Source organism: Pinus tabuliformis, chromosome 6 (assembly GCF_031772625.1).
Source record: "Pinus tabuliformis cultivar Carrire ecotype Pingquan chromosome 6, CPIR1, whole genome shotgun sequence".
NCBI lineage: Eukaryota > Viridiplantae > Streptophyta > Pinopsida > Pinales > Pinaceae > Pinus > Pinus tabuliformis.
In genome coordinates this window covers 1103945781-1103964670 of record NC_142292.1, presented here as the reverse complement: position 1 = coordinate 1103964670, position 18890 = coordinate 1103945781, and the positions used below count along the sequence as shown (strand labels likewise).

Genomic DNA, 18890 nt, shown 5'->3' with positions numbered 1-18890 from the left:
CAACATCCAATGAGCTACAACTCACCCTACCACCCTTCACAGGCTTGAACCTATTGGTGACTTCATGCACTAGCCTAGCACCACCCTACCACCCCATAAAAGAATAAAAGAAGAATGAACTCCCATACCAGGGAAAATGGTCCACTTAACAATGATATAAAATGATGTAGAAGAAGAAGACACACTAGACCATAACCCCAGCTATGACACAACCATCTAATGATGATCCTAGACCTCCTGACATTGTCTCTTCAACTCTTGGAAGATAGACACTTGTACAACATTTACAATGATGCTTTTACAATGACTCTGTACAATGATACTTTTAGAATGACTGTATGCAGTGCTCTATTTGAAGACATCATGTGGTGAACTTCTTGTTACTGTTATGCACCTTGATTGCTGCTCTTGTCATGCTACCCTTTCTCACCCTTTAGAACATTAGATTATGCATTGATTCTTCTCTTGATGAATATATATACTTGCAAAAATTCTTCAAGGAAATACCCATGACATGATAATAGTAAAACTTACTTCATCTTGCAGAACATATGTCAGTGCTAAACAAAAACAACAAATTAGAATAAAAATAACCTAATGCAATTAAGAGATGAACATGCATATACAAAAGATACTTACCTGGAGCTTACCTCTACTACACCATTTTGCTGCACCTTGCCCTTTGCTGCCCTAGAAAGTCTGGTCCTTTGTAGCCCTTGACAACACTTGATCTAGTTTTTTTTTCTTGCCTTCTAGCAACACGATATTGAATCTGATGTATCTTTGTGATTTAAGATCCCTAATATGTGATCTTTAGTCCCATCTTAGCCCTCTGAGTCTTCTTTCCAATGCCACAGGTCTGACCCGATTTGGATTCTTCAAGGCACAATTATGCCCAATCTCTCACAATGACCTAATTATGGACTAGTTCAGCAGAGAAAACTTGTACGACGTGCCACGTGTCACTGTTTCCTCCTTAGGCTCTAAAATTGATACACAACAAACTATAGTTCATGCACTATCCGAAAATTTTATAGAATTCCAATCCGCTTCTCAGAGAGAGAGTTGTGACATTTTCCCAAGGTCACCTCTTTGAGATGAAATTCGAGAGCCTGCAAAACCCTAACTTCCACATATCATATCTCCACAAATATATCTAATCAAGATCTGAAATTTGGTCACGAAGTTCATTAGGATTTCAACTCAAATGGGTTTTAGTTTCATCATCTCCGACTGCACAAAAATAAAGTTATAGCGAAAATTCCATGATAACTACTTTTGGAGGATATATGGGATTTCTTTTTATAGAGTTGAGAGGGGCTTCTATAGAGAATGTTGGAGGGATTTTAGGAGCTTACAAAATTATTAATTATTGACTATTCAATGACCAAAATCAACGATAAATTCCATGCCACAACCCCATGGGGTTTTAGCCCACTAATTTGGGTTACTAACTTCAATCTTGAATAACTTACAAACCGTGAGGAACTACAAGGAGAGCTATATACTGATAGAAATATACTTTTGAGTATAGTATTCCTATAATGGTTATGAGATGAGAAACCATGAATGATGATTCCAAATGTGAAATGGAAGTTCAGAGTCATCCTTGGTGCTGCTTGGGTTGACATCAATGACAACCTCAAATCATCTTTAGATCAACAAAATGGCTACCTACATCTTGACAGTGCTGGAAATTCATCAACCAAGGGCATCTCCCCAATGTGAATTCCCAATTAGACCTCTCACCGTCTGGACTAAGAGTCCCAACTAGAAATTTCGCCAATTTCCATTTTCCTTAGGGATTTTCCTTGGTTGCCATTATTAACATAAGAGGTTATACAAACATTCTTTGAAACAAGCAAGTTGACACTGTGAGGAAAACAATTGGCATGCATATAAGGTACTTTCACGATAGGGAGAAAGAAAGTGAGCCTTAGGAAGAAAAGTAATAGTACCAACCTAAGAGATACACACAATAGCATAAGAGGATCCCAAGTTAGTGTGCAAAGTAGTTCACAAGACAACCACAATCATAAAACCAAATTTAACACACTTTCAACAAGATGAGTACCAAAGCCATCAAAATAGTTCAATTTCCTTAATACATATGAACGAAACACATACACCTGTGGTGAAGTAAAATTATAAGTGTGGACACAAACGAATTCCTATATCCCGATAATGGGTCTAACCACAACAGATACATTCTATGGAAGATTTCCTTAGGTTAGAATCAATCAAGAGGGCCTACCTCTTGGTCGCTTATCCTGCTTGATGATGTCCTCACTTGCTTCTTCAAGCTCCTGAAGCAAGTAAAGAACAACAACACACAAACATAATAATAGAAAAATTGTAATTCAACTTACTTAATAATTCAAGAAACATTAAGCCATGAATATGTAATATTACAAAAAACGTAGGAAATCAATTGATAGTTTCATTTATTAATATCAAAGAGAGATTACAACCATTCGTCTTGACATTGTAGTATTCCTCTGACAAGACCAGGTTCGCATTCCACGATGGCTTCAAACAACAATAGTTTAAAGGATCTTCCCTTTAGGCTTCACTACAAACCAAAACATACTTCTCTCTCACACAAATAGATAGCTACAACTAGCAATATCTTGCTTGTCTACTCCAAAACAGTATCAACACTCAACTATAACTCTACCAAAAACTATCAACTATGACTAGCTTGTGCTTGGGAAGAAGGGAGGTTTATATAGGAAGTATGGATGGGAGATGGATCCTCTTCTCATGGGAGAAGGACTTATCCCTCGAGGTAGTTCCATCATTATAGGGGAAAGGAGCCCAAACTATCATCCTCGACCCCATCCGGCCAAACCATTTACCAAACTTCTATTACGGAGCTTCTAGATCTGGAAGCTTCGACTCTAATTTAAAAACCTTTCCATAATAGGACTGATGCGATTAAAACACAGCTCATTTGCTCTGGTCGGTGCGAGGAGTAGTGATAATCTCTGCACATTGGAGTGGGGGAGACAAAGGCCATTAGCATCAGTCTTGTAAATTGGGAAAAACAGAAGTTTCAGGGGAAATGGTGCAAAAGGGAATTTATATGCTCATGAAGAGGGACACAATGGGAGTTTCTTCATGAAGGCAAAGCATGTGGGGTTCACTGTAGAGGTCCTCTAGGATCAAGGAATGGGGAGTACAGGGACAGTGACAAAATTTTGTGTAACAGATGCCCCCTAAAGCGTGAAGGTTGAGCTAGAGTGAGGGATGAAATGATTTATAAATTAGTGCGGGGAATCGGTTTGCCGTTGGAAAACCTACATGCAAGTACAGATACATATATATAAATTGAGATCTCTATCAAATGATACATGAATCGTGGTATGGATGCAACCACCCAGAGAATGATCATGTAGATGGATCCAGGCATGGGCACAACCATCCGTCAAAGAGGATCATAATGAAACCAAGGTGTGGTCGCAACCATCCAATAATGAGAAGGATCACATATGATAATTTATGGTTTGGTTGTTGGAAATAATACTAAGAGGGAGGGGGGTGAATTAGTATTAGCAAATCAATAATTTTTCGTTTCCATAATCAGATTCATATATGCTACTTTGGTTAAGGTAACTCGCTTGTACACGTAACTTTGTTTAATGCAACTAACGTATATCCAACAAACTTATGATTTGGTTAATTCATCACATGAGGATCTTTAATCAATGCATCTAAAAATAGTAACCATGTGCAATAAAAACAGAAAAAATCATCACACACATGAACACCAAGATATAAGGTAGAAACCCAATGTGGGTGAAAACCACCTGCTGCAATCGTCTCTATCTTCTTTTAATAATAAGAATATTATGTTTACAATTTTTGTATTGGTGTAGTATTATACCAGTACACAAGCTTCTACCTACAGAAGGCTACAACCTTCTCTTGTTCTCCATCTTCTACTGGAAGGGAGCTACAACCCACTGGCTCTTGTACTAGCTGATATGTTTACTATTACGTAGGTGCCGGCCTATAGAAGGCTACAACCTTCTCCTTTCTTCCAGGGACCACATTTCATAAATTCTCAAACTGGATCCATCAACAATATTATTCAATCATCAAATATATCTGCATCAACCAATCTCTTATTGAACCAACCACATCCAAGTCAATCAATCACTTTGACAACCCATCAATCTGATCTTTCAGAATGCTGTCACCAGAATACAATAACCATAACCCAATCTAGAACCCAAAATACAACAACAACAAACAGTAGCAACTAAAACATATATTATAAGATATACGCTACTTTCTTGTGCCTAACCTGCGTGTATACGTGCTTTCCTTGAAGCCAACCGGCGCATGCATCTGTAAATATGAATTCATAATTCTGCGGCTATACCAGACTTCAGTTATACCCAGATCATATCATTTACAGAATAATATATGTGTCAGTATTCAGATCTATAATATTCATGAGCAAAAAAACATAATGATAGTTCACTTTACGCCTTAAGATCCCGATCCATCATTAGATCTAATTCTCCATCAACTGCTAATGTTTCTCCTTGGTTCATATCCAACAATGCACCATAACCCAATGACCTGCATACTAGATCTTGCTCTTCATCAGATATTCAATGCTTGAGTGCCTTGGCCTAATGATCTTCTCCTCCTTTTATAGTTTTAGGCCTTTCCCAATACCATGGAGCAAAACCACTTAGGACCAATACCTTGGATCAAATGCCTAAGGTTAATACCTCGGATCAAATACTATGGACCAATACCATGGATCAAAATACCATGGACCAAATACTTCGGACCAAAACTTAGTTTTCCAAGGTATACGCGCTTTCCTTTCTGTGAAAGTGCGTGTGTACATTATACGCTCCTTTTGTTCTGTTAACCTGCGTGTATACACGGCTTGGTCAATGGTGAACCTGCATATACCTCTCTTTCTTCATTCTGTGAAGACTGATCTGTCATTCTTTGTTGTTTTCCTGGTATACTGTGATCTTTCATCTGAGTGAGTTGCCTTTTGAATTGATTCCTTGAAGCTGCCCTACATTTCATCACATCTATAAACACTACTTGTCATGCATTCTGTCACATATGATATCTCTTTTGTAGATTCATCTAGTTACCATATACAAGTGAGTTGTTCTACTACAAGTGGGTTGCCATCAAGTACAACACATACATCATAATTCCAAAAATCTCCACCTTTGAACTTGATGGCAACAAAAACCACACCAAGCATTCTCCCCCTTTGACATCAAGGGCAAAGGGTCATGCTCCCCTTGAGTGCATGCTGAATTTTCTGATATGCTAAAGTGTGTTGATGGAGCTCCCCTAATCAAGTCCATGGTTCCCCTGAGCATAAGCAAAGTCTTCAAAAAGATGTTCTAAAAGAAGAACATGACTCTATACATGCATCACAAATGACCTTCCTATCACCAATGACTCATACATGCATCCATCTCCCAAACAAGTGGAGATATACCAAATTTGACTCAACTACCCAACCAAGTGGGGATATATCAATTATTTATACATGTCAAAAACAAGAAACATTACATCATCCATCCCATGCATAATGGGGTTACAAATTAGGCCTTTTTCATGGTCGTTACATTAAAAGGTATACATGACATATATAACAGAGACCAAATATTGTAACAAGACCATGATAGTCATCAACAACTATCATTAGCAGCATTTTTCAATCAGCATCCAAACCAATAACCATGTTCTCTCCCTGAACCTGTTCCACCTGAAAAAAAATCTACACCGAGATCTTCTAAGATAATGCCAACAATATGTATTATTAGAAGCATATGCTCCCCCTAAACCTGTGTCAGATGTTCATTGTCAAATCTGATTATTTCATATATTAGAAGAGTTATCAAGGCATCATCATTCAGATATGTATCAAGTTATCAACAACTTGTGAGAGCCAAAATATTTCCACATGTCATCCACATACTGTAACCATCATCAAGCAGAGTAGATAATTCACTGAACCATATTAGACCCCTTTTTCCTGAGTCTAGCCCACTGTTTTTCCTCAAACTAGCATATACGTGATTGTACCCACAGAAACCAGCGTATATACGTGACTACACTTCATGAAACTCCCGTATAACCACCTTTCTATGAAAAAATGGATTTTAACAACAGGATGATGCAGCAACTACTCCCAACTTCTATCTGAGATATTCAAATGTCTCTCTGGGTAGTGGTTTAGTGAATATATCAAAAACCTGTTCTTTGGAGGGAACATACTCCAATTTGACCTTTTGTTCAAGCACTTGTTCATGTAGAAAATGATATTTAATGGGTATGTGCTTGGTCTTGGAGTGCATGACTGGATTCTTTGAAATACCGATGGCACTTTTATTATCACATAGAATGGAGATGGGTGGAGTACATGTGATTTGAATGTCTTGTAATGATTGCATCATCCAAATTAGTTGTGTGTAGCAGGATGCAGCAGCCACGTATTCTGCTTTAGCTGTAGATAATGCAATTGAACTTTGTTTCTTGTTGAACCAAGACACCAACCTGGAACCTATATAGAATGCACCACCACTAGTGCTTTTTCTGTCATCAACACTTCCTGCCCAATCTGGATGTATATATGCATGAAGTGTAAGATTTGTATCTCTAGGATACCATAAACCAAAGTTTTGTGTTCCTTGAAGATATTTGAAAATCCTTTTGACTGCCTGAAGGTGTGCTTCTTTAGGATTTTCTTGGAATCTTCCAACTATTCCCATTGCATGCATGATGTTCGGTCGGGTACCTATTAGATAAAGCAAACTGCCAATCATGGATCTGTAAGTTGGTTGATGTACTGCTGTTGATTCATCATTTGAGCTAAGACTGCATCCTGTTACCATTGGGGTACATACTGGTTTAGAATCTTCCATGCTGTACTTTTTCAGGATCTGTTTGAGATATTTGGTTTGTGAGAGAAAAATACCATCTTTATTCTGCTGAACTTGTAGACCAAGAAAGTAGGTGAGCTCACCAAGCAAGGAAATTTCAAATTTTTGTTGCATTGCTAAGGCAAAATTTTGACTCATGGATTCTTCATTGCTACCAAAAATGATATCATCAACATACACAACAATTATTAGCAATTTATCAGTGTCCATATTTGTATATAGATTGCTATCTACTGACCCCTTTGAAAAACCTTGTTGGTGGAGATATTTGTCAAGACGGTAATACCATGCTCTTGGAGCCTGTTTTAGACCATAGAGAGCTTTTCTGAGTTTGCATACAAGTTTTGCATCATTTCCAAGAATGAATCCTTTTGGTTGTTCAATATAGACTTCTTCTTCTAAGTCTCCATTAAGAAAGGCAGATTTTACATCCATTTGGTATACTTTGAATTTCTGAAAACTAAAAAGAGCAAGAAACATTCTTATGGCTTCAAGTCTAGCAACAAGTGCAAAAGTTTCTTCAAAATCTATACCTTCTTGTTGAGCATATCCTTTGCAAACAAGTCTGGTCTTGTTTCTAATAACTTCTCCATTTTCGTTCAGCTTGTTCTTGAATATCCATTTAGTTCCTATGATATTCTTATCATGAGGTCTAGGAACTAATTCCCAAGTATTATTATTTTAAATTTGCTCAAGTTCTTCATTCATGGCCTTGACCCAACATTCATCTTTGCATGCTTCATTCACATTTTGGGGTTTAGTGGAAGATAGTAATGCTAGAAAGCTTGAAGCTCCAGCAATGGTTCTTCTAGTCTGCACACCTGCCCCTTTTTCTCCTAATATTTTAGTTTTTGGATGATTTTCTGAACATACCTGGATGAAGTCTTTTCTTCTATCGTTATCTCTTATTCTAGTGCTTCAATGGTTTCTTCTTCAGAATCAGTGTGGTTTGATGTGGGAAAATGATCCTCATCTTCTTCATTTTCATAATCTTCGATTTTTATCTGTTTTGTATTTTTGCATGCTTCATCAACCACAACATCAATACTTTCAATAATTTTCCCAAGTCTTTTATTGTAGCATTTATATCCTTTACTTCGAGAAGAGTAACCAAGAAGAATACCTTCATCTGCTCTGGGTTAAAACTTACCAAGTTTTTCATCAGTCCTTTTGATGTAACATTTGCTTCCAAAAAATTTGAAATATTTTACAATAGGAGTCTTACCATACCAAAGTTCATGTGGAGTTTGACTGTTGTTTACCTAAACATTTGCTTGGTTGAGAATAGTGACAGTGGCGAATGCAGCTTCACCACAGAAGGTTGTAGGAGTTCTAGATTCATCTAGCATAGCACGAGCCATTTGTTGAACAGTTCTGTTCATCCTTTCTACCACTCCATTTTGTTGAGTCCTTGCGGTGGAGAACTGCCTTTTTATTCCATGTTGTTCACAAAAGTCAAAGAATTCATCTAAGCTAAATTCCCCTCCTCTATCAGATCTGAGGCATTTGATTTTGTGATCTGATTCATTTTCAACCAAAACTTTGAAGGCATTGAACTTTTCAAATGCTTCATCTTTATGCTTTAGAAGACCTATCCAACACATTCAGGAAAAATCATCAATGAACAATATAAAGCATTCTTCTCCACGAGGTGACCTTTTTATTGATGGACCACATAAATCAGTATGAACAATTTCAAGAGGCTTACTAGCTGACCCTTCCTTTTCGATGAATTGAGATCTGGTTTGCTTACTGAATTGACATGATTTGCATATAGTATTTTCAGGAATGTTGATATCTGGAAGATCATGAACAACCTAGAATCTGCATGCTTTTCTTATTTGTGAAAAGCTTGGATGTCCCAACTTCTGTGCCAAAGCCAGTTTTCATCATTTTTGCTTAGATAGTGCTATTTTTTGTCCTCCCTTGAGTATGTAGAGGTTGTTTGGAGTTCTTGTCCCCTTAATCATGGTTTCTCCTGTATCAAGCTCACGAACAACACATCCATTTGATCAAAACACTACTTCATTTCCTTGATCACACATTTGACTCACTCTCAACAGATTATGCTTTAAGCCATAAACATACATAACATTCCTAGCTTTAACTTTTTCTTTGAAGAAAACAGAGCCTTTACCTTTTATGACAGTAGGAGTGTCGTTTCCAAATGAGACACTCTTTTCCTTTTCTAAGGCGTTATATGAGTGTAGTTTTGTTATGTAAAAATTAGTTAATATTATGTAAAAATTAGTTAGTGTAGTTTATTAAGAAAAAGGGCATGATCATAGATCATGCCCATTCACCAAGAGGCACCTAAGGTGGTATATAGCCTGGGCCTCTTACCAAAATGTAATCATCATCATTCAATTATTAATAACATGTTTACTTATTTCTGTTTATTACAGAAGTTTTTACTTCATCTGGTATTAGAGGAAGTTCGGTCTTCCAGTAAATCACTACACCAAGACGTCTGCTACATACTATCATTCCGCTTTGTTGTTATCACCCTATCAGCATCCCTATCACCATTATCGTGCCCGCTGCCTGGCTTCGATTGTGCTGCCACACCACGTCCCTATCATCCGCTGACCATATGCCTGTACACTTTGTTTTCCCGCATCTCTCATTGCCTCCCTGTCTGCATCATTCACCTTGCATCCATCCATCCCATCCGTTGTCCATAGCCCCGTCCGCTGTCCATCCGCCATCCGTTGTCCATCCGCCGTCCACTGTCCATCCGCCGTCCACTATCCACAACCCTGTCCACTGTCCATAGCCCCATCCGCTGTCCATAGCCCCATCTGCTGTCCACAGCCTCGTCCGCTATCCATCCACTGTCTGTTGTCCACAGCCCCGTCCACTGTTCGACTGCTGTCCATTCATCCCGTCCGTTGTCCATCCGCCCGTTCGCTATCCACAACCCACACCATCCGTTGTCCACTGTTAGCACCATTACTTAACCCTCGTTATCTGGCCACATCTGCCGTCAAATTTCATGGCCATTGACTCTCGGTCGTGTCATTTCATTTTGATCAAATATTCTAAAATTGATATTTTCATTATTTATAGTTAATATATATATATATATATATATATATATATATATATATATATATATATATAATAGTTATATATTATATAACATATATTATATACAATATATAATTTATATATATATATACATATATTATATAGTTTAAAAACTATATGTTATATAATTTAATTATAAATAATAATAATAATAATTTAAGCTGGTAGACAAATTTACACCCCCGCAAACTCGCTCCATGTCAATGTCAATGGCTGATTTCAATAAAAGATTGATTGAATTGGAGAGGAGAATTACTAGCCACTCTGATGATGTCAATAAAAAATTAGCCGATTTTGAGAATAAGTTTAATGGGCATTCTGATGATATTAAGAGGCTTTAGGATACAACAAATCGAATAGAACTATAGATGGGGAAGAACCATATCCAAACCAAAGTGAATCAAAAACAGACCTTGGCATTGCTGAACCAGTTTTGTAGAAAGCATGATATTACACCCAAACAACTACTCCAAGAAGATGGAGAAAATCAAGAGCACAATTCATCAGACTCAACAAAATCAACAGATTCTCAAAACGCTGAATCTCCAAAAAAATCAGCGACACCCCACCAAGAAAATAGTAACGCGGTTTTTTCAAATAAGCAACTTTGGGATACATTTTCCAATCAACATCCTTTTTTCGCCCAACCATTAGCGACATATCAGCGAAGGGAAAAAGTCGAGATGCCTAAATTTGATGGAAATGAAAAATACAGTGATGCATGGATAAATAAAGCAGAAGAATACTTCGAGATTTATGACATCAATGATGATGATGAAAGGCTTAGGCACACATCCATGAAAGTGGAAGGAGATGCATATAATTGGTATATGTGGTGGAAGAAGACGACAATCGCCATTATTTGGAGGAAGTTTCAAGATGCATTCTTTAAAAGATTCCAAGGTGTAAGGGAAGAAGAGTTTTTTTCTTCACTCATCAAATTATGACAAAAAGGAAGTGTGGATGAGTACACTCAAGAATGGGAAACCTTAGTGACATAAGTACCTAGGTTATCAAAGTCTCGTTTGGTTCAATCATACATCTCCAGACTTAAAACTCATTTATAAGTAGAATTTGACCTTCATGACATTAAGTCAATAGAAGTAGCAAGATGAAAAGCAAAAATTGCTAAATAGAAATTTGAACAAATACTGTGGTCAAAATTGGAAAAAGTATATTCAAGACGAAGAGTGCCCTAGTTTGTGGATTCAAATAATACAAGATATGTTCCACCACATCATCGTGAAGGTGAAAAATCTAATGTGTAAATACAAATGATAAAGGAAGGCAAATGCAAACGCTGTGGTGAGAAGTGGGACCCCAAACACAGGTGTGCTAAAGGAAAAGAATCAAAGAACCTATATAATTGTGAAGCAACTAATGATTCAAATAGTGAGGATTCTGACATAGAATAAACAGAATATGCCCCAGAATTCTCACTAGAATTAGATGATGGAAGTATTCCGCAAGTGTCACTATTAGCTATGACAGGTATATCACAACCTTAGACTTTAAAATTGAAAGGACATATAAAGAAGAACAACATAGTGGTTCTCATTGACTCTGGTAGCACACACAATTTTTCAGATGCAACTGTGGCAAAGAGACTCAATATTTTTTCATTTCCCTTACCAAACATGAAGGTGATGGTAGCTGACGGTAAGAAGATTGAAAAGGTAGGGAAATTCCATAAGGTCAAATTGCAGATTCAAGACTTTAATTAGAATCTTTGTTCTACATTGTACCATTAGGTGGAGTAAATGTAGTCTTAGGTATCCAATAGTTACGAACTCTAGGCACTTACGCTACCAACCATCAAGTACAATTCATAAGATTTAAATGGGGAGGTCAGAGGTACAAATTACACGGATTCCAAGCACCAGAGAATCAAATTGTATCAACATCTCAGATGATGAAGATGATTCGAAAAGGAGCACTCACTTATGTAGTACAATGTCACCAATTAGAAATGTTATCTGCAAATATGATCAATGATGAGTCACCAAAGATACAAGATCTAATTCAGAAGCATGAAAATGTATTTCAAGACCTTCCTATGAAAATGCCTCCTAACAGGGAAATTGAGCACACAATAGAAGTCAAAGCAGGGTTAGACCCCATCAACATCAAGCCATATCGATATACACATCACCAAAAGACGGAAATTGAGAGATTAATCCAAGACCTTTTAAAGTGTGGGATCATCTCGAAAAGTAAAAGTACATATCTTGCTCCAGTGGTATTGGTAAGGAAGAAGGATGGGTCATTCAGGCTATGTATTGATTATAGAGGATTAAATAAAATAAAAATTAAAAACAAGTTCCCAAAATTGGATGAACTACATGGCACAAAATACTTCTCAAAATTGGACTTAAGGTCAGGTTATTATCAAATCAGAATCAGGTTGGAAGACATACCAAAAACAACATTCCAAACACACAAAGGTCACTATGAATTTAAAGTAATTCTGTTTGGGTTAACCAATGCACCAGCAACATTTCAAGCAACTATGAACGAATTATTTCATCCATATCTTAGGAAGTTTGTATTAGTATTCTTTGACGATATTTTAATTTACAGTAAAACTTGGAAGGAGCACTTACAACATCTAGATAAAGCTTTTACACTACTAAAGGAGCATCAGTTTTATGCAAAAAAATCCAAATGCACCTTCGGAAAGGAAGAAGTAGAATACCTTGGACACATTATATCCCATGAAGGCGTAAAGGTGGACCCTAATAAATTCAAAGCTATAAAGGAATGGACCAAACCAGTTAATGTATCCAAGCTAAGAGGGTTCTTAGGTTTGACTGGATATTACTGAAGGTTTATTAAAAACTATGCACATATAACTACGCCTCTGACAAACCTTTTAAAGAAGAATTCATTTCTATGGGATGAGGAAGCAGGAAGGTGTTTTGAAAAATTAAAGGAAGTTATGTCTAGTGCCCCGGTATTGGCAACACCAGATTTTTCTAAACTATTTATCATCGAATGCGATGCTTCAGGATTTGGTATAGGTGTAGAGTTAATGCAAGAAGGGCATCCGATAGATTTTGAAAGTAGGAAGCTAAATAAAAGAGAATGCCTCAAGTCCACATACAACAAGGAAATGCTCGATATTATGCATGCACTAGCTAAGTGGAGGCAATATATTTTGGGAAGTAAGTTCTCCATTCGAATAGACCATAACAGTCTCTAGCACCTCCTTCAACAAAAAGCACTTTCCGAAGAACAACAAAAATGGATTGAAAAAATTGCCGCCTTTGACATGGAAATACTACATAAAAGGGGAAAAGACAATGTAGTAGGAGATGCCCTATCCAGGAAAGACAAAGAACCAACACTACTTGCAATCTTGGTTATTGTTCCTGAATGGCTTAATGAGATTCGAAGTGAGTATGCTAAGGAACCAGGAATAACAGCAATAATCAATAACCTTCCCAACAACTCAAAATTTGAATAGAAGAATGATATTCTATGGTACAAGGGAAGAATCTGTCTAAATGAAAACTCTAAGTTTAAATTTAAGATACTCAAGGAGTCACATGATTCACCTTCAACTGGACATGTAGGATTCTTTAAGACTTCCTACAATGCACGTCAATCTTTCTTTCGGAAAGGAATGAGTCACGATATTCAGAAGTATGTAGCAGAGTGTGACACATGTCAAAGGAATAAAAGTGAAAATATTACGACACCTAGATTACTTCACCCTTTAAACATTCCAAATAAAAAATGGGAAGAAATTTCGATGGAATTTATTGAAGGATTACCTGTATCTGAAGGCATGGACAAGATTTTCGTAGTGGTCGACAGACTCACCAAATATGCTCAATTTATGGAAATAAAGAAATCATACTCAGCTAAACAAATCGCTAAAATATTTTGGAAAAATATATATAAATTACACGGTTTTCCAAAAGTCATTGTGAGTGATAGAGATGCCAAATTCAAGGGTAATTTCCGGAAGGAGTTGTTCAACCTACCTAAATATGAGTTTCGCTTATCACCCTGAAACAGATGGACAAACAGAGATTTTCAATAAATGTTTGGAGGCCTACCTATGTTGCTACGCTACAGAAAAACAAAATAAGTGGGCTCAACGGTTGCATCTCGCTGAATGGTGGTATAATTCTACTTATCATACGTCAGCAAAAATGATGCCATTTCAAGCTTTGTATGGATATGAACCCCCAAAATGGAAGGATCTAGCTATTGTCCAGACAAATCTACCTACCGTTAAAGATCAACTAGAAGAAACCCAAACAATCGTCCAAATACTAAAAGAAAACTTGAATAATGCGAGGAATCGTATGAAGCAACAAGCAGACTGAAATAGAACCAAAAGAGAGTTTGAAGTTGGAGAATGGGTGTTTTTCAAGCTCCAACCATATAAACAATTATCCTTAAAATGGAAAGGAAAAAAAAATTTGGCACCAAAGTTCTATGGACCTTATCAGATCAACAAAAAGATCAGCCAAGTTGCGTATGGTTTAAGCCTTCTAGAGAAAAGTCGTGTTCACAACGTCTTCCATGTCTCCTGCCTTAAAAGGGCATTAGGGAACCATCAATCAGCGCAAACAACACTTCCCTCTCTGGATGATGAAGGAAATTGAGCCTGATTCACCTAGTGATCTGCTTTATGCCTTTGCTGACGATTGTCAAACTGTTCACTGCTCTTTGCTGCATAAAGATAACTTTTAGTGGAGGTTGACGACTTCTGTGATTGAGATGTTTCTTCAGTATATCCAAGACCTGTCTTTATCAGAGGAGAGCACTGCACTTTGATAATTTCATTTAAGGTTTCTGATCCTTTAGCAAATCTAAGATTGAGAGCTTTTGTTTTCTCAAGATCCTTTCTTAGACCCACAATTTCACATTCTTGCTTTTCATTGTGCTTTTCTCTTTCAACAAGTTGGTATGTCAAGGTATCTATAATCATATTCTTTTCTTCTAAAAAAAATTTGAGTTTAGAGATTTCTTCATAAAGGTCATCTTCATCTAAAGCATCCAAAAAATCATCATCTTCATAAGCCATCAGAAGTCTATAGTCATTACTATTTTCATCTTCATCACTATTTGATAAACCATCGCTATCTTCATGAGTATAGTAGCTCTTTTTAATTACACTTTGTTTTCTATTCCATTTTGCAGATTCCTTCCCTTTATCATAGTTATCTTTATGAGGACATTTCACAGCATAATGGCTGACTCTACCACAAGCAAAGCATTTGAAAGGTAGTTTACCTCTAAATCTTTCGAACCCCCGTTGAAGGTTTTTAACAAAGTTTGCTTCTTCTTCTCCTTCTGAAATATGTCCTGATTCATTGAGTTCTTCTTGGGAGTTGGAAGCATTTTGTCAAGAACATCCATCGTTACGTATGCTTTGAGGACAAAGCATTCTTTTGAGAGGAAGGCAATGTTATGTAAAAATTAGTTAATATTATGTAAAAATTAGTTATGTAGTTTATTAAGCAAAAGGGCATGATCTTTGCCAAGAGGCACCTAAGGCAGTATATCTTTGTCACCTGTCATGTGTTTTGAGCATCCACTATCGATGTACCATTGGTTTTCTTTTCCTTCTGCATACAAGGCTATACCACATCTTTCAATTTTTGGTTCTTTCTTTCTCCATATTTTTGGATTTAATGGGGTTTTCTCCTTTTGAGCTATTTGCCGAAATTTAATCCTACATTTAGATTCTTCATGGCCAAAGTTGTTATAGATTGAGCATTCTATTTCATTTTCAAGAAGAGAAAATTTATTATAGGAACTTTTCTTGATCCCTGTCACATTCCTTTGATTTCATACTTCTCTAGTCATAATAGTTTTGTAAGCAACACATTGAGTAGCTTTGTGGCCAAAATTATGACATGAAAAACATTGACCATTAAAGAAGTTCTTGTGATTATCAAATCTCCTGACCTATTGATTGTAGTTTCTATTGGTATTCTTTGAAGCAGATTAAGTACAATTTACCTGAGGTTGATTGTGGCTTCTGTACATCCTTGAAGTAAATTGAGCCTGATTCACCTAGTGATCTGCTTTATGCCTTTGCTGACGATTGTCAAACTGTTCACTGCTCTTTGCTGCATCAAGATAACTTTTAGTGGAGGTTGACGACTTCTGTGATTGAGATGTTTCTTCAGTATATCCAAGACCTGTCTTTATCAGAGGAGAGCATTGCACTTTGATAATTTCATTTAAGGTTTATGATCCTTTAGCAAATCTAAGATTGAGAGCTTTTGTTTTCTCAAGATCCTTTCTTAGACCCACAATTTCACATTCTTGCTTTTCATTGTGTTTTTCTCTTTCAGCGAGTTGGTATGTCAAGGTATCTATAATCATATTCTTTTCTTCTAAAAAAAATTTGAGTTTAGAGATTTCTTCATAAAGGTAATCTTCATCTAAAGCATCCAAAAAATCATCATCTTCATAAGCCATTAGAAGTCTATAGTCATTACTATTTTCATCTTCATCACTATTTGATAAACCATCGCTATCTTCATGAGTGTAGTAGCTCTTTTTAATAACACTTTGTTTTCTATTCCATTTTGCAGATTCCTTCCCTTTATCATAGTTATCTTTATGAGGACATTTCACAGCATAATGGCTGACTCTACCACAAGCAAAACATTTGAAAGGTAGTTTACCTCTAAATCTTTCGAACCCCCGTTGAAGGTTTTTGTTGGACACCTAATCCTAATGGGTTAGCGTGGAAGTTGAATGGACAAAGCAGTCCAAGAGACCTTGGGATCTGAAACCCAAGAGTCACCTATTGTACTATAAATGTGTATCTTATGTTAATAAAAAAAGGCAATCACTGATTTATCTTTCCATCTGTTTCGCTGTCCATGTGAGTTTAACATGGTATCAGAGCCACTTGTGTTTCTGTGGCCTGTTATGTGCACGTCAGTCCTGCACGTCTGCCCATAATTCTGTGTCTGAGCTGCTCATATCTGGATGCTGCCTCTCTGTCATGCATTTCATTCTCTGGGCTGTATACTTGAGTGTTTCTACCTCTGTCGCTGGACTGACATATCAGAGATGCGTTGGTTAATTCTCTGCGCATTATAAACGTTTGCCCCTCTCTGCGCATACCTGAATGTATCGGTTATGGAATACGCTGTTGAATCTGACATTGTGCAATGAGCGTGGAATACGATGTTGAATCTGACATTGTGCAGTGACTGTTGAATATGAAACTCTTGAATGTGACCTTCGGTTTCTTGCACTGTTATGACAAATAAATTTTTTTCTCTCGCCACTCTGAATGAGGGTTCCTTCCTGGAGAATTGGGTTCATGCCTCTTATTCCTTCTTTGTTTTCTGATTGCATAACTATTTGAAGACCCCTTTTGCACCATTGATAAGCTCATCTGCAAGGCACTCAGCTATCGTTTTTATATTTTGTAAAGCACTGTCTTGCGCACCAGTGGTGAGCAGATTGCTTGATTTACACGTCTCAAAGGAGATATATAAACTGCTTGACGTCGAACAACACCAGAGCTTTGATAGAGAAGCCACTGCCATTCTTGCAGAAGAGACCGCAAGGAGAACGCAAGTGAAAATATATACGCTGCTCCAGCACCAGTCCCCTCCGCTTGATGCACGAGTCCACAGCCGACTCATAACAAGCTGCCGCAACAGTTCCAGAGTTTATCGAGGATGGCCGTTTTGTGACTTATCAAAAGGAGGTCACGAGTTCAGAAATCAATGGAGGAGCATGAAATCAATGGAGGCATAACAATAGGTGTCAACACCCTAATGTTGGAGGTAACTAGCTAGTCACAAATCTGGGCTTCGCCTTGACATAATTTGAAGTTTAATTTCTTGAATTTTGTGGATCCGCATACATTTGCGGAACATCCTCCAGCCATCGCAGTCCCCATTGCGCACATTTTGGTGTGAACGTCAAGCACCAGAGCAAAACTGTGTTTGGAGATGAACAGGCGGGCGATGTCTCTCTTCTATTAAATATCGTGGCATCTAATCTTGCCTAATCTGACGCTGACCACGCTGCGTTGGACGCTCATTGCAATAAAAAACTACAGTAAATGCTGGCGATTAAAATACTGAGAAATCTAAATACATGGCGGAGGGGGAGTCCTCTATCCCGGTCTCAGCCTCGAAGACAACGCAATGCCATGGGATTTCCTGAGGAAAGCGTATTCAATCTTGAGCACGCAATTGTTTTTGACCGTAATTGTTGCTGCAGCCGTGGTTTTGTATTCACCCATCAATCTTTTCCTGGTTCAAACCCCGGGCCTCTTGTTGGGCATCTCCCTCTTGCCTTTAATCTTGATGTGCCCTCTTTATGCCTATCATCAGAAGCATCCGGTTAATCTTGCATTGTTGGGAGTGTTTACTGTTGTTCTGAGCCTCACTGTTGGCATATCCTGTACATAGACAAAAGGAAGGATAGTTCTGGAGGCATTGATATTAACAGCAATTGTGGTGTTCTCACTAACTGGTTACACATTCTGGGCGGCAAAGAAGGGCAAAGATTTCAGTTTCTTGGGTCCAATTCTGTTTTCCAGCCTCATTGTCCTCATCCTATTTAGTTTTATTTAGGTGATTCTGCAGGAACGTCATCATCCAAAGCGCCACCAGGAGATGTGAGTCCAGGACACATGATGTTTGCTCCAGCAAGGACAAATTTGATTGCCCCTCTGTCTACTTGAAACTTTTTCATTATGTTCGGATATTGATGTAATAGACGCAAGGTCGACATGTAAGGACCATCTCGAACGTTGAAGAAGAGTGGTACATTATTCACCAAAATCAGATTAATATGATTCTGGCATTTTGCAACTATAAGAGGAGATTTCTTTGGAAGTAAATCTTCTAATACAGACTCCAA

At 37.5% G+C, this 18890-nt stretch overlaps 1 pseudogene; it reads left to right on the top strand.

Moving 5' to 3' along the window:
* Nucleotides 1-12963: 12963 nt before the first annotated feature.
* Nucleotides 12964-18601, top strand: LOC149262772 (BI1-like protein pseudogene; annotated as a pseudogene).
* Nucleotides 18602-18890: the final 289 nt, after the last annotated feature.